Source organism: Marmota monax, unplaced genomic scaffold (genome assembly GCF_021218885.2).
Source record: "Marmota monax isolate L192 unplaced genomic scaffold, Marmota_monax_Labrador192_F-V1.1 WCK01_AAM20220418_F8-fsc00023, whole genome shotgun sequence".
Lineage (NCBI taxonomy): Eukaryota > Metazoa > Chordata > Mammalia > Rodentia > Sciuridae > Marmota > Marmota monax.
Genome location: NW_026692907.1, coordinates 7,264,928 through 7,286,630, shown reverse-complemented (window position 1 = coordinate 7,286,630; position 21,703 = coordinate 7,264,928). Strand labels below are relative to the sequence as shown.

Sequence of the window (21,703 nt, the reverse complement as noted above, 5' to 3'; positions counted from 1 at the left end):
GTGCATGCCTGTAATCCCAGCAACTTGGGAGGCTGAGGCAGGAAAATTGCAAGTTAGAGAGCAGCCTCAGCAACTTAGCAAGACCCTGTCTCAAAAACAGGATTTGGGGATGTGGGTTCAATCCCCGGGATAAGAAGGAGGAGGAAAAAGAAGAGAGAGAAGGAATTCTACCTGTGGACCTCAGCCTCAGCCCCAGTCCTAAAGGTTTCCAGCTGACCAGCCATGGTGGGTTTACACAAAGGAGTAGCAGAACCTCATTGGCATTGTTAAAGAATGGCTCTGGCTGCTGCGAAAGTGGACTGGAAGGGGCAAGACTGAAGGCTGGTAGACCAGGTTGGAAGCAATGGCCCCAATTAAGTCACAACAATCAGAATGGTGGCCTGGAGAGAAGGGACCAATTCGAGTGATATTGCAAAGAAAGATTTCTCGGGGCTTGGTGTCCAATTATACGTGGAGGGTGAGGGAAAAGGGGGTTGTGATGAGCCCCTGACTGTGGACATCTGGTAGATGGAACGTAATGGCCATGGGAGCAGGAACTACATTCTCTTCCTTGCAGATCAGTAGAATAAATAGTGGTGCAATTCTCTAACACGCAGATCATAGATTGACTATCTGGTAGTGGAGGTAAGACACACTATGCTGTTTGGGTGTACCGAATTTGATAGGGCTGTCAGACTCCCAGGTCCAGGGTCCAGCGTTGGAGAAAGTGTCTGAGTGCAGGAGCAAACTGTGGGGATAGAGGCTGAGCAATGAGAATGAGATAGAGTGTGTGTGTGTGTGTGTGTGTGTGTGTGTGTGTGTGAAGAGGAGGCTGGGCACTGAATCTTGGAGAAATTGTACCATGTAAGGATTGGAGCAGGGAGAGCATCCCCAAAAGGAGAGGGAGGAGGAAAATCTAGAGAATACAGGGGTTTTCTTGGGTTGGAGAGGACTGAGGACACTGCAGACACTTAGGGCAGGCGTGGGAAGCAAGGCAGGGGAGGCGGCACCTCCGATGGTCTCTCCCAGTTTTCCTTCCAAATAATTGACGGTTCATTATCACCCTATTTTAAAGGGACTGAAACAGGCACAGAGAGAGGAAGTTGGTTCAAAGTCATCACACCGCCTATGGGGACTGTGCTATGAGACAACAGCTGTTCAGACCACAGGTTACCTTTTATGACGAGACAGGATGCAGACTTTGCAAAGAATGGTTGTACAGGGTGGGGCGCAGGCCCTGTCCAGGCTGATCACTGCAACGTGCAGGGCAAGAGTCTCCAGGGCGTGCGAGAACATTTTCTCAAGGGGAACCACCTTCCCTTGAAACAGCTTGTTCTGCTGACTTGACAGGAGAGAGGAATGGGGACTCCTCAGTCCCGGGCCGCCTGCCAAAGCACAGAGCAGAGACACAGGGAGGCGGGGTCTGGATGCAGTCTCCGGGCCTGAGTGGGCCATGCCAGTTCTTCTCCCTTCTCAGGGAGGAGGGGAGGCTGCATGCCTGGGGTTTTGTTTGTTCTTAACTGACATTAACTGAGCCCTTGCTATGGGCAGGGCTCTGTCTGCATCATATTTTGGACTTGAGTTCGCTTCATCCTCACGCATTCTGTAAAGAATATACACTGCTGTGCTTATTTAAGGATGAAGAACTAAGGCATAGAGAGGCAAAGTCCTGGTTCAAGCCTTCACAGATAGCTTTTAGCTCTTGAGTGTGTGGATGGACAACTACTTAGCCCTGGATATAATAATCGATAGGATGGGGAGGGGGGTTAGGTCAGGCTTTGCTCTCTGGCTCTGGAACATTAGGTAAATTGCATCACCTCTCTGAGACTCAGTTTCTTCATCTGTAAAACGGAGGTAATGTTGCCCCCTCCCAGAAGATAGAAGAAAACAAAAAAGTCTCATGGAGACTGTCCATTCTGGAATTATCCTTCCCCTTTCTTTTCTTTTGAGGAAGATTTTGGCTGAAACTTAGGTTGGCAGGTAAGGGCAGGAGCTTTGGATTCCATATCAGATCAGTGGGAGTCTAATGTGCTTCTGATGTCTACTAGTCATTTGACTTCATTTTCAAGTCGTTTTCCCTCTGTAAGGTCTCAGTTTTCCCAAACCTAATATATGGGAAGATCAACTTGGGCTAGGATGGCACTTGAGTCCCAGCGACCCTCTCCATCCTATGCAGACATCACAAATTGGCCAGAATGGCACCTGAGAACCCTCTTCAATGGGCTTCCTAGAGTTTGACTATGGCAAGGTTGCAGTTGCATCGTGGGATAAGTTAAAGCATCTCAACAAGGTGTTTTCTGTCCCACGAAGCCCTCTGATACAGGTAACAGATTCATCTTGGTATACATTTGCTTTACTAAGGATAAATTCTTCTAGTTTATATAGTACATAGGATCATTTTATTTTTTTTACCAGCAAGCACACATAAATTTGCTGTTGTGGTTTTGTATACAGGTTTTGTTCTGTTTTAAGTCAGGTAGGGTAAAGATGAATAAGCCTGGGACCGAAAGTTGATCTGCATATTCAAAGGAGACAGGAAAAGGGACACTTAGTGTGAGGAGGATTCTTTAACCCCAATATACTAACGAGAATACTGTGTACAGGGAAATGAATCAGCTAAGTGACCTGTCTATGATCACAGCTAGGAAACGGCTGAGGTTCAAACCCAAGCAGGTCACCTCCAGAGCTGACATGCTTCAAATGCAAAAATCTATGTACGTAGCCCCCAAATGATTACTGAATGTCGTCTCGACACCAGGTCCTGTTTTTCAAGGCTGTGAATGCAATAGTGAACAAAGTTGTCCAAATGCCTTGCTCTCATGGAGCTTAGAGGCACATTTACTGGCACCTGTTATACACCTCATTACCAGCGCTGAGGCAGTGAGGCGCGATGTCAATGGTGCTATTGACATTGACTGGAACATGTGTTTGAATCTTAGCTCGATGGCTTCTTATTAGTGAGGAAAGTCACCCTTTCCCTTTGTTCTTAAATTCCCTGAAACATGAGAATAATAACAACTACTTCCAAAAGTTCCTGTGAGGTTCAAGCAAGATGATATTTATAAAACCTGCAATACTACAAATTTTAGAGGCTTAATAAATTGCAATTAGTATTAATATGAAGTTGGTGCTATTTTGTTCATTGGCACAGATGAAAATGGAGTCTTGGAGAGTTTAACTCTCAGGGAGGTTAGATAATGTTCCCAAGGACATGCAGCTAACCCTTGGTAGAACTGACATTCAAGTTCAGAACTACTCCACTCCATTGCCCATATGTAACGCCATGACCACATGTTTTCCAAACTCACAATTGGGCTAGCTGCGAGGCGACAAAAACCGTGTTCCTCTTTGGCATCTTATGCAACAAACCATATGGACCCTCGAGCTCTTACATAACGGGCCCAATGCTAACAAGAGGAAGTTTAACAACAACACAAAAAACAGATCACATTCACAACAGACCACCATATGTTCCCCCGTTCCCTGACAGCAGCCGTCCCAACTCCTACTTAAGCGCCCACAGAAATCTTCTCGCCGAAAACAGTTTTATTCCCAAGTGACTCAAAAGATTGATGCCTTTATAAAAAGAAGGGGGGACGATTCTGCACATCTTCAAAAGAAATTAGTCTTATTAACTCCTTAGGAAAACCCAGAAACCCTCAGCCTCCATTCTTTGGTCTTTGCTTGGAACCTGGTGGCTTCTCTGGAGACAGCATGGCCTCTATGGCACACAGCTCACTTTGTTGAGGGAAGCTGATGACGATTCCTAGTTTCCACAGCCACAAGCCAAAGAACCCAGGTTCTTTGGCATGAACCCAGGCTCATTCTGCTTCTCCTGGTCTTGGACTCTTTTATATCTTGGTGAGTTTGAGCTCAGCTCAGGAGCCTCAAGTTTGCTGGGGGCTTTCTGGACGTCAAGTCTAGAGGCTAGTTTGAACTGTGAACTTCATGCGTATGAGGAGGGGATCCTACAGACAGCTCCATGCCAGGCTCCAACTTCCCACTCTATGATCTTTTACCCAGTTTCCTGCCTCATCAGCCCTCCGTCCATCCCCCACCCAGCAGCTAGAGCATTCATGCTACTGTGTGAATCTCGTTGTGTGACTCCATCCCATAACTCATGTCACTGAGTCCTTGGGCTGGGAGGAAGGACTCCCCCTTCCAGGTGGGCCCTGTGTTCCTGCACATTCTTCCTCCTCACCTCCCTTGTACCCTCTTTCCCTCACCCTCTGAGCCCCAGCCGCATTGGCATTCCTTTCCATGCCTGTGGCTTTGCACTTGCTCTTCCTCTGCTTGACCCATTGTCCCCCTTCTACTCAACTTCATCATCACCTCCCAGAGAAGCGTCCCTGTCCTCCTTGGTCCTAATTCAGTGGCTGGTTGAGATATGACTCTTCCACAGCTCTGATCTCAACTAGCCGTGAGCCTCCTAAGCACCAGAGATTTATAGGCGCCATGATTTGTGCATTGTCCCTTTCTTCTACTTGATCTATAAGCTCCATGACAGTAAGACCAAGAGATAGCATGGAGCAGGAGCTTCATAAAAATTTGTTGGATATGAAGAGAAATGAAGAGGTCAAGGAGAGAGCACAGGCCAAGGGGAGCAAGAGTCCAGCCTGGTATAGCAGCCTGCCATACCCAGCTGAGCAGCAGGACACTGACCCTGAGTAGCAGCAGCAGCTGCACCAGAGGGGTTCATGCTCTTAAGAGAGAACCCTTGTGCTATAGTAATGAATCACCAAGAACTTACCACAGATAGCAAGCAGACCTCCCCCAAGGGAAATACAGATTGCTAGGATGACTTCGAAAGCCCAATGACCTCAGCCATCTGTGGCCAGCAAAATTGAGGTCAGTAAAACCCAAAGACTGACCACTATGGGAGTCCATATCAACTTAATAAGTTATAGGTATAACCCCAGGTTCCCATCCTCTGGCCTAGCTTTGAGCTCAGCCAGTGGACATTTCACTTTTCTCTAGCTGTCTATTTTGGTGGATTTCATAGTCCAGAGACAAAGGTAAGAGACTGAACAGCACTGGGGAACCACATAGCAAAATTACAGATGCATCCAGGAGTGGTGTCACACCCATGGAATCCCAGTGACTCCGGAGGCTGAGGCAGGAGGATCACAAGTTTGAGGTCAGCCTAGGCAATATAGCAAGACACTGTCTCAAAAAGTGTGGGGGTAGGGGCTAGGGATATAGCTCAGGGATAGAGCACCCCTGGATTCAATCCCAAAGACTGGGAATAAAAAGATTGCAGATGCAGAGCCCTGAAGAAAGCAGCTAACTCCTCACCTCTTTACCACAGTGAATTCAACTGAATCCAACTCCACAATCAAGGATAGAGCAATATTCATCGCTGAGGCAGAAGAGAGATGGTGAGCAGGATAGAGCCCTCCATTTCAGAAAGTCCCCCAGTGAGCAGGGGCAGAGGTGACGAAGGAAATACAAACAAATGGGTTATCAAGGGAAAGAAAATGTCACAGAAACACGGTGAGGAGGGGGCTCATGATTAGAGGGGAGAAGAAATGGGAGAATAATAAAGGGACTGTAATATTTAAGCAGTGGCTGTGCACCAGTGCACCAGGCTGGTGAAGGATGTTCAGAGGTGGGGTAGAAGGGCATGCTTGGTGCTGAGGACAAGGCCCTGTAGCCTGCCTGGAGAGTGGTGGAAAGGCCCTCTGACCTCTGTGTGCAGATAGTGGAGGCATCACACACTGAGAAGGCTCTGGAGACAGCAGGCACAAACACAGGACTCTGGGAGCCTACTTCATTGGGCAGGGTAAAGATGGGGCCTTTAGATAGAGGAAGGACATCCATAAAAACATAAGTCTTTCACATATTGGCCTGACTCACATCTCACTTCATTCAGGCCTCCACTCACATAGCCTCCCCTAGGAGAACACTCTGTCTCAAAAGGCAGCCCACACCCAGCTTTATTCTTCTGCATGGCTCCTCTCCTTCCTGGCATTATTCCATACATGTTTGTGCTCATCTTCATATCACATGCTTATTATCTGGATCCCTCATCAATTTTGGCTCACCCTTGTATTGGCAGCTCTGGGCACATTGCCAGGAATGGCAGCTGTCTGTATATAATTGAATGAAGAATGGATGAAGGATGGATGGATGGATGGATGAAGTTTTTGTGCATTAGGAGAGCCCTGGAATCATAACACTAAGGTATAAGGTGCCTGTCCATTATTCTTGGACTGTATGATTTGTATCATTTCTCTGAGCCTCAGTTTCCTCATTTAGGAACTGGGGTTTAAGAGTAACACTTACCTGCCTATTACACGGCAACGTTGTGATGCTCCAATAAGAAAATGTCTGCAACGGCTTTTCATAAACCACCAAATTTTATTCAAATGTAACTAACACTGTTGGTTAGACTTCAGAAAGAAAAGGAGTAGGAATTAGTAGGAATTAGGAGAGGGCAGAGATCAGTTATCTCTAATTCTCCTCCTACCATCTGCTTTTCATGTGACCCTGAGCAAGGTGCCCAATAGCTTCAGCTGTAGAATGGGAAGAAGATCTTTCTAAACTCAGGGTCAGTTCTGGGCCAAAGCACCTTCAAAATCCTTTTCTGTGCTGATGGCTGAGGTTGAAATTACAGTCCCCGGATATGTACTGTGCTTAAGATCCTTTCCCACAGCTCAACTCCTCAACTCCTAGCCCACATCTTATGAGGTGGGCAACACAGGATTCACGACTTTCCAGTCCTAGACATAGGCAGAACCACCAGCTGCCTGACCCTTGTACTTAACTGTCCTCCACTCCTGCAGTGAACAAGACAGGGATGTGCTGGTGTCTCCCTTCGCCAGTCTCATCTCCACTCAGCTTCTGCCGCCCTTTTCCCCCCAAAACACACAAAATTAACTATTATGATTAATTCCTTTCATGTCTCTCCATATTTCCTATGTATACATATGTAAGTACAAATACATATTCTTATTTTTCACTGCAATTGTTACTCCTAAGTATTGTAGCATGATATAGTGTTTTATTTAGCAGTATAACTTGAGGTTTTCAAAATCAGCATGTGAGTTCTCTTATTCTTTCTTTCTAGTACTCTATTGGATGAACACATCATACTGATTTTACCAAACTCCCTTACATGAATGTTTACCCTGATTATAATCGTTTATTATTAGAAATAATGTTACTATGAAGCCTTGTACATTGGCCATTTTACAGATTGTTGGGTGGATAATTCCCAGAAGTATGATTTCTGAATCATTTGTAATTTTGATAAATATTCAAACTCACATCCCCCGGTGATGGTTATATTAGTTTGACAGGACTTCTGGGAAAAATACCATAGACTGGGTGGCTCAAACAAAACAAATTTATATCATCACTTCCGGGCTTTACTTTGGTAAGTTGCATTTTCTTCAAAAATTATCTATTTCACCTAGATTTTTACAAAATATCTTTGCAAAGAAGCTTCTTCTTATTATTTCATTCTTGTGTTTCTTGGTTTCACCCTCCTATTTCTTATTATAGGTAATTGCTCTTTCTCTCCCCTAGAAAGAAGACTAGATAAGCTAACTGGTTCATCCACTTCATTAACTTTTTTATTTAAAAAAAAAAGTCTTCATAATGATATCTTTATTTATTCTGCTTTTTCTGTTTTCTAATTTATTTTTTCATTTTTTTCTTCCTTAATCTATTTTCTGCTTCCAATAAGTTTGCTTAGTTATTCTTTCTTTTTTTAACTTTTGATATTTGCTTGGTCTATTTTTTTTTTCTCTACTTATTTATCGATGTCAACATTGAGGCATGAATTTTCCTGAGACTGTTTATTACAGTATTCCATGGCTTTAATATATAATATTTTCCTTATGATGTTTAAAAAATTCCATCTAAATTAAGCTATTCAGCTGAAGTATGTACCTCTCCAAATTAATTTTTAATCTTATTATAAATATATAATTTTATTGCTTTGTTGAGAATACCATAAGTATAATATAATACCTTGTTTCTTATGATGTTGAGCATCTTTTCATGTGCTTACTTGCCATCCACCAATGTCCTTTGCAGAGGTGTCAGCGTATTGGTTTTCTTGTTATTGGTTTGAGAGGTATATTTTTAGACTTTACACAGGTTCTTTATCAGATATATGCTTTGTACATATTTTCTCCCAGTCTGTGGCTTGCCTTTCATCCTTTCATTCTCTTAATAGTATCTTTCAAAGAAATAAGTAGTTCTTAATTTTTATGAATTCCAAATTCTCAATTTATCTTGTGGATCATGCTTCTGGTTATGTCTTTAAGAAATCTTTTTTTTTTCCTCCTCCAAGTTTTAAAGCTTTCAGTTTCACATTCAGGTCTATAATTCATTTGGAGTTAGTGTTTCCATATGATGGTAGATATGGATCAAGGTTAATATTTTTACATATCGGTTACCCAATTGTTCTAGTATCATTTGTTGGAAAGATTATACTTTCCTAAATTGCCTTTGCCCTTTTGTGAAAATTCAATTGTTCATGTTTGTGTGGATCTGCTTCTTAATTCTTCTATTTTGTTGGTCTTTGTGTCTACCTTTACACTAATACCACACAGTTCTGACCACTGCAGCTTCATAATTTGCTTTGAAATCAGGTTGTGCTAGCCCTCCCATTTTGTTGTTTTTCAACATTGTTTTGGATATTCAAAGTGCTTGATATTCCCTGATGAATTTAAAAAAGAACATGTAGATCTGAACAGAACTTCTGCTGAGACTGTGATTCTGCTGACTCTGCAGATGGAATTGAGAAGCACTGATATCTTACCCCTGACATCTCTACACCCAAGAATAAGGTGCATCTCTCCATTTACTAAAATCCTCCTTACTTTTCCTAGGCAATGTTTTGTAGTTTGCAAAGTACAGGTTTCACATATCTTTTGTCATATTATCCCTGAGTATTTCACTTTATTTGATGCTCTTGTAAATTTTTTACCATCTACATTTCTAATTTTTATTGCAACTGTAGTGAGAAACAATTGATATTTAATATTATTCTTGCATCCTGCAATCATGCTGAACTCTCTGGTTAGTCATCGTAGTGTTTTTTATAAATTCCATGCAATTTGCTACCTAGGCAATCATGTTTTCTAAGAATAAAGAATTTTCTTTCTTTCTTTCCAATCTGAATTCTCTTTATTTTTTTTCCTTGCCTTATTGCATTGGATAGAAACTTCATGACAATGTTAAAAAGAAATGGAAAATAAATATCATTTTCTTTCTTTTTTTTTAATATTAGGGAGGAAGCATTTAGTCTTTCACCATTAACGACAATGTTGTCTGTGAGCTTTTCATAGAAAATCTTTGCCAGGTTGTGGAAGCTCCCTTCTTAGTCCTATTTTGCTGAGAGATTTTACCAGAAATGGATGTTTCATCTAATAAGACAAAATATGTTTTTTTTCTTTTTTTTAACCTTGTTAATATGATAAATATTGTTGGCTTTCTAATACTAGATCAACTTTTTACTCCTGAAATAAATCCTAATGGGGCATTGTATTTTTGCTTTTATAATACTTCTTTTCAACATTTATTTCATACACACACACACACACACACACACACTAAATTTTATTGGAAATTTTTTAATCTATCTCTATTATCTTTTTTCTTTTAATGTCTTTGATTTTATTATCAAGGTAAGTCTGGCATCATAAAATGAGCTGGAAAGCATTCTCTTCTCTTCAGTTTTCTGGAAGAGTTTGTGTTGAATTTGTGATTCTTCCTTAAGTGTTTGGTAGAATTCATTAGTGAAGCCAATTGAGATTGGAATTATATTTGTGTGAAGGTTTTCAGCTACAAATTCAATTTCTTTAGTAGATAAAAGACAATTCAGGTTATCTATCTCTTCCGAAGTGAACTTTAGTAGTTTGTGCCTTTCCAGCAATGTATCTATTTCATCTTGGTTGTCATAGTTATTGGCATGGAGTTTTTCATAATATTCCCTAAAAATCCTTTTGCCTTTTGTAATTATGTCATCTTCTTGTTCCTGACATTGAAAACTCGTGTCGTCTCCTCCCGCTCCTCCTCCTCCTCTTCCTCTTCTTCCTCCTCCTCCTCCTCTTTCTTCTTCTTCTTTCCATTCTGATGGGCCCAACTAGAGGTTTATTGTTTCTCAAAGAACCAGTTTTCTGTCTCATTGCCTTTCTTCACTTTCTTCGTTATTTTCTGCTCTCTCTCTCTCTCTCTCTCTCTCTCTCTCTCTCTCTCTCTCCTACTTATTATTTTCATGATTTCCTTTATTCTGTTCACTTTGGGCTTGATTTGCTCTTTTCTTCCTATCTCTTAATGTTAAGCTGAAATAATTGATTTGCCTTATTGAATTGGATAGAAACATCTTGACAATGTTGAATACAATCCAGGCACTCAGTGCTACAGACTTTTCTGGAAGTATTATTTTAGTGGCATTCCCCAGATGTTGATATAAGGTATTTTTATTTTCATTCAGCTCAAAATATTTTATTATTTCCCTTAGATGTCTTCTTTGAGTTATTCACAAATCTGAGAGTGCTGGGTATGTTTCCCTATAATTCTTTCAGTGGGTTCTTTCCCCAGCCTTGGAGAGCTTCCTTCCATGTGTGTGCTAACCAGAAGCCTCTACAGATCTTCAAAGTTCTCCATCTGTGAGGCTGTATCTTCTCCAGTCCTTGGTTCTGTGAATCTGTCTACCTGGGTCTCTCTGAACTTTCAGTTTCATCTCAATTCTGGGACTCTACTGAGCTCTCTCTATATTTCTTCCTCATGCCACAGCCTAGAAACTCTCTCCAAATGGGAACAGTTGTGGGACTCACCTTAGTTATTTTCTGCCTTCTAGAAGTGACTCACTGTCTTTCATTGACTGATGTACAGTATCTTGAAAACAATTACCTTTTATTTTGTCTGTCTTTTTGGTTGTCAAGTATGAAAATAAATCCATGTCCTTTTCTACACCTTGGCCAGAATCAGAAGTTAAGGTAGCTTGCATTTATTAATATAATCTGCTCTGATTAGTTACTTGTGTTCATAGTTTTCGAATGGTTTGTATTTCAGTTCTAGTGGTTACCATTGAATTGTATCTTTATATACCATCCTTAGTTTTACTTTTCTGACAACATCTATTAGATTAGTGATGAAACAATTATTGTACTTGTCTTTCTATTCTTAACAAACCAATTTCAATCAACATTATTTTTAGTATAGTATGTTGGTATAGATACTTAATTAAGTTTATTTTTAATTAAGCTTATTTTTCTATTGTTTGCATCTTCTGTGTCTTCCCCCAATTCTTATTATGTCTAAAGTATAACTTCCTGGTAGGAGAAGGTGGGAAATGTTAGCATATTTGTAGTGCTGGTCCCCAAAGCATCACTTGGGATATAGAGAAATGCTTCTGATCCCTGGCTCTCTTATTACCAGCTCTACTCTGACCTTTGTGTAACCTATCACAGTCAGTTTCCTAGAATGGGATACCTATCTTTTAAGCTTGTTAAGAACCTTACACCCTTACACATGGAAAATACTTAGCATAAAACCAGATGCACAGGAGTACTTAGATAATTTCAATTATTATTATGAATAAAAATAAAATTTAACAGGCAAACATATATAGTATATACATATATATATATACATAGTGGACACTGTGCTAGCCTCCTTATATCCCTATTCCACTTAATCTTCACAATAAATATATGCCAAATGCAGTGTCTCATTTCAGGGCTGAGGGGGCTGTGAGAGGTTAAGAATATACCCAGTCACCCAGCACATAAATGACAGTGGTGAAATTAAGACCCAAATGATGCCAAAGTCAGAGGTCACTCCCCTACCCCACAGCTGCCTTTAATATGCTGCACCCTGCCATGCCAATGAAAGAACAAACACATACACATACACACATGTGCAAGCACACACCTGCATGTGTGCACTCACTTTATTCTGAGAACAAACTTGGCCTTACACTTGGTCTATAGACAGGATACACCTGGACGCATATAACTTGCCTGTTTTTCCAAACGCTGGTTCAGAGTCTGGCTTGCAGACAATGTGCAGATGGAAATCTTCCTGGACTTAAGCCAAGAAGAGGAGAAAGGGTGGAAAAAGTCTTGCCCCATGGCCCACAGTAGCATCCAGGGCACCCAGATAAGACAGATACTTGGATATTAGCTGTAAGAATCATGCCATCAATACCTTTGGCCTTTTCAGTACTTTACAGTTTGCAAAGTTCTTCAGCATCCAGCTCCCTCAGACTTTCCACAGCAGCTTTAAATCTGAGGAAATGGTGGTTCAGAGAGGCTAATGGCTCACCCAAGGTCACCCAGGCAGTTGGTAATAGAGCCTGGACAACAATCCAGATCTCCTAACCATTTGTCCAGTGTTTTTCTCATGATACAGTTTTGACTTCATGGATAATATAAATCCTGTCATAGTTTTATTGGGGGTATGATTGTACCCCATAGGTGGGTAAGAAAAGAATCAATATGTAACCAGTACTACATGTCCTCAGCACTATGATGTGAGTGACAACAAATAAAAAGACTCAAAGCCTGGTCCTTGTTCTTAATACAAATTCATTCATTCACTCATTCATTCATTCAAAGAGTTCCCTTGGTGTCCATCCCTGTTGAGAGTTAGAAAGAACTCCTCAAGGAGCTCACAGTGTAATGAAGGAGACAGACTCAAAGGTCAGCTGTTCCAATTCCACGGGAGAAAAGCTAAAATAAAAGTACCTGTGGTCTGATGAGCATACTGTTGACAGCTCTTCCGCTTGCCCGTGGGATCCTAGAAGGCATTGCAGAAGGGAACGGAGTATGGAAGGATCCACAGGAGCCCAAGGATCCACATGCCCAAGAAGTGGGCATGTTGCGTTCAGAGGACCACCAGTAGCCCAGGACAAGGGCAAGGGCTTGACAGGTACCACATGCAGAGGCCTCCTGGTCACACTGAGATCAGACTCTTCCCTGTGGATGATGGAAAGCCATTGTAAGATGTGAAACAGGCAGTAACAAAACAGAATTGATTAAAAAGCTCACCATGGCACAGGCAGGAATTAATGCAATGACTGATCAAGGTGCGGACCCATACGGAACATGGGCAGGAAAAGGGTGGGTGACTCTGGCTTAATCTAAGGTCAGCATCGATGGCAGCTCAATGAGGGCCTTTAGACCTAGCTAGAAGTTCCTCCTCTGGCACCCAGGAACCCCTCTCCCATGCTCTGGAAGCAGCGACAGAGTTTAGTAGAGGTTAACAACAACTGCTTTTAAGCTGTCATTTTAAGACATTGTATGCCGTCTCCACTTCTCAGGCTGTGTGATTTTGGACAAGTTGCTTCCTTATTTAGGAAGTAGAGATGATAATAGTACCCATATCCTTGATTATTATAAGGGTTAAATAATTTAATACATATAAAGCACTTCAACAATGTCTGACCGTGATTAAGCATGCAATAAAAATGGATTTGTATTAGCACTACATGCATTTGCCATTGGGCAGTTGTGTTTATGGATGTACCTGACCAATCAGGGAGCTCTTTGGGGACAGGTACCCATGCCAGCCTGGGACACAGCAGGTTCTTGATGAGTATTTGCTGAGCACATTGGATGCTAAGCTGAAGATGCATTCAACAGATTCAATCACTTGACTGATTAAACATTAGGCAGAGAGTTAAAGACGAAAATACAAGGATTCTGAGGTTTCTGAACTGGGATAGGTGATGTCATGGCTGAGATGGGGAATCAGAGAGATAAGTAGCTAATTTGCCCAAGATCAAATCTGGGAACTGAAGAAACAGAGGTCTGAACCAGGTCTGTCAGAGTTCGTGTTCCATTAAAAACAGTTTACATAACTTGCATGTCTGAGCTTAGCACAGTTCCCAATGCAGCAGGTTTCTAATGCATATGTCAAATGAGTCGGTGAAGCCTAGAGCAAATGGCTTTCTTTTTGTAGATGCCAGGATGCCAGGGTTGCTTTTCTTTTCAATGATAGAGGTCTGTGGAGGTCAAAGAAAGAAGAGAAAACCAAATGTTCCAGGAAGAACTAGTAACCAATATTTCTGGTGAATGAGCGTGAGGATCCACCTGCCTTCTCTTCTCCTTTTTTCTCACACATCAGGACATCTTCTGTGATCCCCGGTGGCGTCATAATAGACTCTTGCAAACTGCTAGGAAGGATGACTAGAACTGCCTACCAGGAAGTTTTGCCCACATCAAAAAAAAAAAAAGTGTGCTTGGTGACAGGGGACCAGTCATGCGGACTCCTCCACATATGATCCTGTCTCAATCACCACCTCCTCAGAGGACAGGCTTCTTTCATCAAGCCACTTGTAGGATTGACACCTGAATATCACATAATGATATATTTATTGGTCAAGATGGATGGCATACAAGATGTGGTTCCATAAGATTATATCATCTAGTGACACTGTAGCCCACTTGGTGTGCCTAAGCACACTGTGATGTTCACACAAGGACAAAAATCACCTAATGACACATTTCTCAGAACACAGCCTGTCATTAAGCGATGCATGACTGTATTAGAACAGAATCGTCTGCATACTTCCTATTTGAAATCTATGACCTTCCTTCAATTCAAGTCTGGGTCGGGACAGTGATAATAATTATAATCATGTATTAATTTATTGAATGTTTACTACTTCCAAAATCCAGTGAGTGCTTTATGTTTAATATTTCATTCAAACTTCACCAAATTCTGTAAGAAACAGTTATCATCACTCAAAAGAGCAAAAGGGAATGGAATTTCAGCCTCAGAGAAGCTGAGCAGCTGACCAAAGGCACTCAGCAAATGAGTGAGGAATCAGGATCAGAGCCCCAGCTTGGCTGACTCCAAAACCCACAATGCATCCACGCACCAATTTTCTCTTTGCCTCCTTTGAATTTAGGACTGTGCATAGTTTAACTTGATCCAAATAAATCCAGTGGAGGCATGGAGCTCACATTCTAATTCCAGGGATAACAAGATAAGAGTATCCCTGCTCAGATGCCTTCTAACAATCCAAAAGAATCAGAGGAGGGCTGCACAGGGATCAGGAGACAAGATTCAGAGATCTGGGTTCAAAGGTCAACTGTGCCACTTACTAGCCATGAGGCTTCTGTTGAATCACTTAAATTATTTGGACCCCTTTTGTTTGTTAGTTTTACATGTCCTCTTCCCCCAACACACTTTTTGAAATATAAAATAAATGGGTTTATCTAAATAGCCTCTGAATGCTCTTAGAAAAACTATTTGTTCTGTTTCCAAATTTATGTTTTTAGTGAACTTTTCCAGTTAAAAATTAATATCTATTAAAGAAAAGCATACTTGTTACAGAGAAAGTAATAAAAAAGATATAGAAGACTAGAAAGAAAAAAATCTGATTCTGTTTTAGCACAAAAGAGTGATTATTGAAAATTTGAACTTAAAGGACTATCAAAGAGGCTTAACAAAGCTTTGGACATTTAACAACAACAGCAAGGATGTTCGGGCTTTTCTTGTAACTTTCCTAAACATTTTTTGGCCTTCTTTTAGAAGCATTTGTATTTCATGTCTCCTTTCCAGTGATCAGATATACAGACTTAACATGTTCTTTTTTTTTTTAATCAGAAATATCAATTGAGCCTCCTAGCTTTGTTTTATTTATTTATTTGTTTTAATGTGGTGCTGATGATCAAACCCAGTGCCTCTCACATGCAAGGCAAGCCCTCAACCACTGAGCTACAACCCGAGCCCTGGACTTAACATGTTCTTATGAACCTTTTTATTTTTTTGATGACTAGAAATAAATAAAATAAATTAAAAAAAAAAAAAACTCTTAGTAATATTTCACTCCACAACCTCTTGCTGAGAACCTACAATGTCTGAGACTTGTTCAAGGAGATATGCAGAATAAGGCTGTCCTCAGTGGGGAGCAGCAATGTCCAATTCAGGGAAAGCCCAGAAGGACACGTGAGTGATTGGAGTGGAGCACCCAGCGCTGGGCAAAGACAGCTACCAATTTTGTCACAAAGGAGGCTACAAAGGCTGGGTCCTGAAGCATGAACTAGAGTCCAACAAATGACAAAGTCTTAGAAAATCAACTACCTACTACCTACACCAGCTCCTGTTTGGTCATCTAGTGTCAGAGTGACCATGTGGAAATTATAGTCTGATTAACAGATAAGGAAACTGAGGCTCCTAGAGCACGTGGTGAAACTAATATTTAAAAGTCATGAAGCTAATATAAAAATGACAGCATTACTCTTTTCAACAATTCAGGATGTTAACAATGGGCAGGCCTGAAAGATACGAGGCTGCTTGTCCCCAGAGGGGTTTGAATAAGCATGCACTAGGACTCTTGCTGGTGGTGGGAATTAGAGTCTTTCAAATGAGCCTCCTGCTCCCTGCTCAACTAGTCATAGGCTATTTAACCTGGGAGCCTCTATTTCCTCAGCTGTAGAATAGGAGTGTGGCAATTTCTTCTTTACAAGGTCCTGGAGAAAAATAAAGAGGGAAAGGATGGCCCTTGGACTTGTAAAAGCTGGCAATTATTACAGTTGTACAATTATCTACCTGTGGATTCATGGCAACCAGTTGTTGGGCTTCAGGCTTCCGGTAGCAACCAATTATCTCTTTGTATGAGCTCTAACATGGAATATTGCGCTAATAAAAGTCTTAGAGAAAAGCTGGGCGTGGTGGTACATGCCTGTAATCCCAGCAGCTCAGGAGGCTGAGGCAGGAGGACCACGTGTTCAAAGCCAGCCTCAGCTATGGTGAGGTCCTAAGCAACCCAGTAAGACCCTGTGTCTAAATCAAATACAAAACAGGGCTGGGATGTGGCTCAGTGGTTGAGTGCCCCTGAGTTCAATCTCCAGTACCAAAAAAAAAAAAAAAGTCTTAGATACAAAGATGGAGCCAAAGTTCTCCTTTTGCACACAGGGAAATAAATTCCAAGAGAGGAAGGGGTAGGTCCAAGTCCATACATGAAGTTAGAAACAGGATGGAAGCCATGGTCTCTGATGCCTACCCAAGCTCTAAATTCGGCTTTCATTTTCTGTTACTAAGCAGTTCCCAGGACCTTCAGGATCCTGTCTTTATTCATTGAGCATCTGTCACTTACAGGTTCAAAGGATTTTCTACATATTCACTATTCAATCCAAATAGCAACCCGATGAGACTGATCTTATTGCTAATCTCCATGTTATGGATAAAGGAAATGCAGCAGAGAAAGGTGAAGTCACTTATTATAGACTCAACCAGTGCAATAGTAAAGCCAAGATTCGTACCTGGGCAGCTGGGCTCCTGGACCTGTACCTTAACCACAACACCATATGGACTCTCAAAGTGAAAAGGTGTGTAGCGGCTGCCTGGGAAAGGCTGTCTCCAGAGGGGAGAAGGAAGTGGTGTGTTACAGGCACCAGGAGAAGAAAGGAAGGAAGGGTCAGTTGAGGGAATTGAGAAAGTCCAGGCCTCTTGGAGTAGGTGATCTTTGTCTGGTTTCAGACCCACCTAAGTTTCCTCCAGGTTGGTAAGTGGGAGAAGGGAGGAAGGCACTCTGCAGATGGAACCACCTTTGCTAAGGCAAGTAGGCCCCAGGCAGCCTAGGGCTTAAGGGGCGCAGTCAAGGCGCTAGAGAGACAAAGACAGGGAGAGATACATAAGGGCCAGGGCACCAGGCACTAGCCAGTGAGTGAAGTGAGCAAATCACTCCATCTATAGGAGCCTCAATTTCCTTATCTGTAGATGAGGATAATAATGCCTACTTTATGAAGCTGTAGAATACTGAGGTGTGTTTATACATCCTAACCCACTGCTATTTCTCTTTCTTTATTTGCTGCTCATAAAACTATTTCCCTCAGTAAAAAAATTTTAATTGAGCCTATTTTTTACACTTATACTCAAAGTAGCATTAATAACCCTAAGTGTCATGATTAGTCACTCGTAATAACAATATAATTAATAATAATGTTAATTGCCATTGATTGCAGGCACTAAGTGCTTAATATGTATAATCTGTGTTTATCTAATCTAATCCTCGGAACATATCTTAAAGATAGGTATCATTATCCCCATTTCATGGATGAGGATGATGAGTTTGAGGAAGATTAAGAAATGTACACAAAGGTCACCCAGCAGGGACAGACTGGCTATGACCCTCAGGTCGGTCTGTCTGAAAAACACGCCCCGCGCAGGGAATGCTGCGTGTTTGTCCCTCTGCTTCTTTCTCAGAAAGCAAACAAGCATTCCAGGAGGCCTGCTGCACGCAGGGACAGGAGTGCCAGAGTGGGAGGGACAGGGCCTGCGGAGGCAGAGGCGGGAGGCGCCTGCAGAGCCAGGGCGGTGGCCACGCTGGCCTCTCCGCGGGAGCCCACATGTCCTGCAGGGAGCCTGGCTTGACCCGGACCTCGGGTGTCCAGGGGCCGGTGCGCGTCGGGCCCGCGGGGACGTGGCCGCAGCGCCGCGCCCGGGCAGCGCGCCGTGGGTGGGTGGCTCCCTGCGGCGGGGAGTTCTGTGCTATCTGCTGGAAGGCTTCCAGAACCCTCCTCCCGCCTCCGCCCAGGGCCGGCTCTTCAGAAACTGAAACCGGCAGACCGCCGGGGCGCCAGCGCTCGCGGGACGCAGCCCGGCGTTGCCTTGTTTGGGGAGGCCGCGGGGCTGGGCGGAGCGCGGCTGACGTGGCCCCCCGCCCCGGCCTGGCCTCGGCCGACTCCAGGCGGCCACCTCCGCCGCGCTGCAACGCTGGCCCCCTTGTGTGCGGGATCCGGATCCCCGCCGCCGGCTATCTGCCAGCGGAGGGACCGCGGAGCAGCGTCCCCTTTGACTATATGCTGGAGATTAATAAATTCAGCCACCTGTGCCACAAGAAGTGCCCAGGGTATGGGCACTGCGTTGGCATCCTTGTTGCAGTGGGGGCTGAGCAGGCTGCCTAGTGAGATGGGTGTTCAAGCACAAGTTGAACGAGATGGGAAAGCAACGGAAACAGCAGGAAAGAACCCCAAATTTGCCATCCCTACCCACATGCTCATCTGGGTACCTGAGAACTACCTGGAAAGCTCAGGCCTGACTCCATCTGAAGTCCTGAAGGCAAACTCCTTTAAAAGCATACCACTGATCTAAGCCATTAGTCCCCCATTTGCTTCTTCAAAGACCCTTATATTATTTCTTCCCACCCCATTAATTGCATGGAGTGAGATATTTTGTTAACCACCCTAGATTTATTAATTTACTTACTCTCTAAGTTAATCAAAGGCACAGAGTTCACTCAACAAATTTTCAACAAATATCTATTCATTCAACACATATTTATTGAGTACCTACTGTGTTTGTGGTAGAGACCGAGGACAAGGACTTTGTCCCATGGAGTTTGCTGACTGGTGAGGGAAAACAGAATATGAACAAGAATTCAAATACTGTCATTTAAGCCAAGACAATCCAGCTAAACATGAGACACCCTCTAGGTTTTTCATTGAGAGATGTGGTTTTAGTCAAAAGTAAATTAAGTTCATCTATTGTTCCCTTATGTGGCTCCATTATACAGAAATGGAGTAGGGGTTCCTCCTCAACACAGAAGCACTCACACATACACCACAGTACTGATGCTTCCATAGACTCCCTAAATCCACCATCATCTAAGGCCTGGGAAAGAGACAGGTGGAAGGAAAGCTGGCATACAGAAAGACCCTAGAGCTGGATTCCTGCCTGTGTGGCCAGTCTCATGGCCCTCACTATGAGGAACTCCTAGCAGTTACTGCCAAACACTGAGCATTGGGTGGCTAAGAGTGTGGGCTTTGAAGCCAGGCTGCCCAAGGTGGAATTCTAGCTCTTCCTTACTAAATCACAGACAAGGTCCTTAACCTCTATGTGTCTGTGTTTCCTCCTCTATAACATGGTCTGGATAATACCTACTTTAAGAATTGTGGGAATTGGAGAGATGATGCTTAAAGCAGGTAGCAGCCACTCAGTGTGTAAGCAGTTACACTGCTTCATCTTGGCTTGGATGCCCTCTTTACCTGAAGCAGTCACCCCCACCTTTTTCTCTGCCTAGAGAGTTTATAATTATAATCCAATGTCTCTTCCTCTCTAAAGCTCTCCTTGCTTTATTCACCAGGTAATTTGATGTTTTTTCTTCTATGTTCCTGGAGCTCTTTTTATAGTCCCTTTATAGTACCTCTCATGTTGCAATCATTTTTCTTATTGTTGTTTAGGTGTTTATCTTTTTCACTGGACTGTAAGTTCTTGAAGAGGAGGAAGTAGATTGTATAGATCTTTTCATTTCAAGGAACAAGATAATCCTTAGGGTAGAGTAAGCATTAATGGGTGGATAGGAGGATGGATGGATGGATGAGTGGGGTGAAGTGATTTCCTCAGGATCACAGAGTTCTAATCTAGAGTTTAGTTCATGTTGGAAATATTATTTTTCTGAGCCTCTGGTTTCCCATCTGGGAAAAAAGATCCAATAATAAGCCATCTATATTTTGGGATTGGAATGGTTTAAAAAAAGGCACATATAAGAGGGTATTCAAGAATATAAGCTATGGGGCTGGGGATATAGCTCAGTTGGTAGAGTGCTTGCCTTGCATGCACAAGGCCCTGGGTTCAATCCCCAGTACTGCCCCCCCACCCCCCACTCAAAAGAAAGAGCATAAGCTACAGAGTCAAATTGCTTAGGTTTCAGTCCTAGCTCTGCCACTTGTGAGATATATGATCTTAGACCAATTCTTACCCTTGCTATGCCCAGCGAAGACAGAACACATTAGTGGACTCTTCAGATAATTAAGAGACTGTAAAGTCCCCAGTGCCTATCACAGGGTAGGTGTTCAGTAAATAAATATTGGTTCCCTTCCCCCAACCTCCACCTTCTCCCTTCTTCAGATGTATGGGCCTTGGGCTCTGAAAACCCAAAACAGCTGTTCAGATGCCACATTTTGCTCCTAGTGACTAATGCCCCTAAGCCACGGTTGGAAAGCTGACTCCAGAACTGAGCTTACACTTGAATGCTGAGTTAGACACAGGGAATGTGGCTGACTGATTTATTTAATAAATAGGAAAACTTTGAAAAGGAGCAGTTTAGAATCAACAAACATGCCAAGGAAATTGAAAAGCAAGAGTTTTTACAATTTCGATGTGGGTTTTACCTACCATCGGGAGAGTCTTTACATAAATGTATGAATAGTAGGGTCATTCAAACCCATATGTTTCACAAACTTTTACAGGAGTGATCAAAATTGTTTGGGGAATAAGCTAATCAATTAATCAGCTTAACAATTCTTGAATTTCCTACTACTTTATCCACAATATATTCTAATAAGATTATTATTCAAAATTTTCTAATAGTCATGTAACAATTACTAAGCCAAATGATATGGAAGAGAAAGGACAAGAAGAGTTTTATTTTGACCTGGAATCCCATCACACTCCTACGTGAATCTCCTCAAATCTCCTTCTTACAGTGGAATTTAGAAGAGGCTGATATGGGGGTCCCCATGGCCCTGGGAAATAAGCCATTTGCCCTAAGGGTGCCCAGAGCCCTGGGAGCTGAAGCTGTCAGGGGACTCAGCCAGCAAGCACTTGGCAGTTTAGTTCAAAGAAGAAATCTGAGAGGGCAGGGGCCTAGGCTGGACCTGAAGGGATGATCTGCACCAAGGGGGAAGGAGAAGGGAAGAAATCTTATTAGCAAAACCAGCTGCTGCCAAGTAGGGCGTGTGTCTGAATTTCCCAAGAAAAGAGAGGATTGCAGCTGTTGGCTTTAACCTCAGCCTCCAAAAATTGAGAAAAA

At 42.6% G+C, this 21,703-nt stretch overlaps 1 long non-coding RNA gene and 1 other non-coding gene across 2 annotated transcripts in view; one reads left to right on the top strand and one right to left on the bottom strand.

The window, feature by feature from the left end:
• LOC131424421 (uncharacterized) overlaps positions 1 to 21,703 on the bottom strand; it is a 112,188-nt gene that overhangs the window by 72,299 nt on the left and 18,186 nt on the right. Inside the window, exon 2 of the long non-coding RNA XR_009227385.1 lies at positions 12,687 to 12,917. This is a non-coding gene — a long non-coding RNA (uncharacterized LOC131424421). The remainder of the gene's footprint in view (positions 1 to 12,686; positions 12,918 to 21,703) is intronic.
• Positions 20,470 to 20,542, top strand: Trnaa-ugc (transfer RNA alanine (anticodon UGC)). The gene has a single exon. It is a non-coding gene; the product is annotated as a tRNA-Ala (tRNA).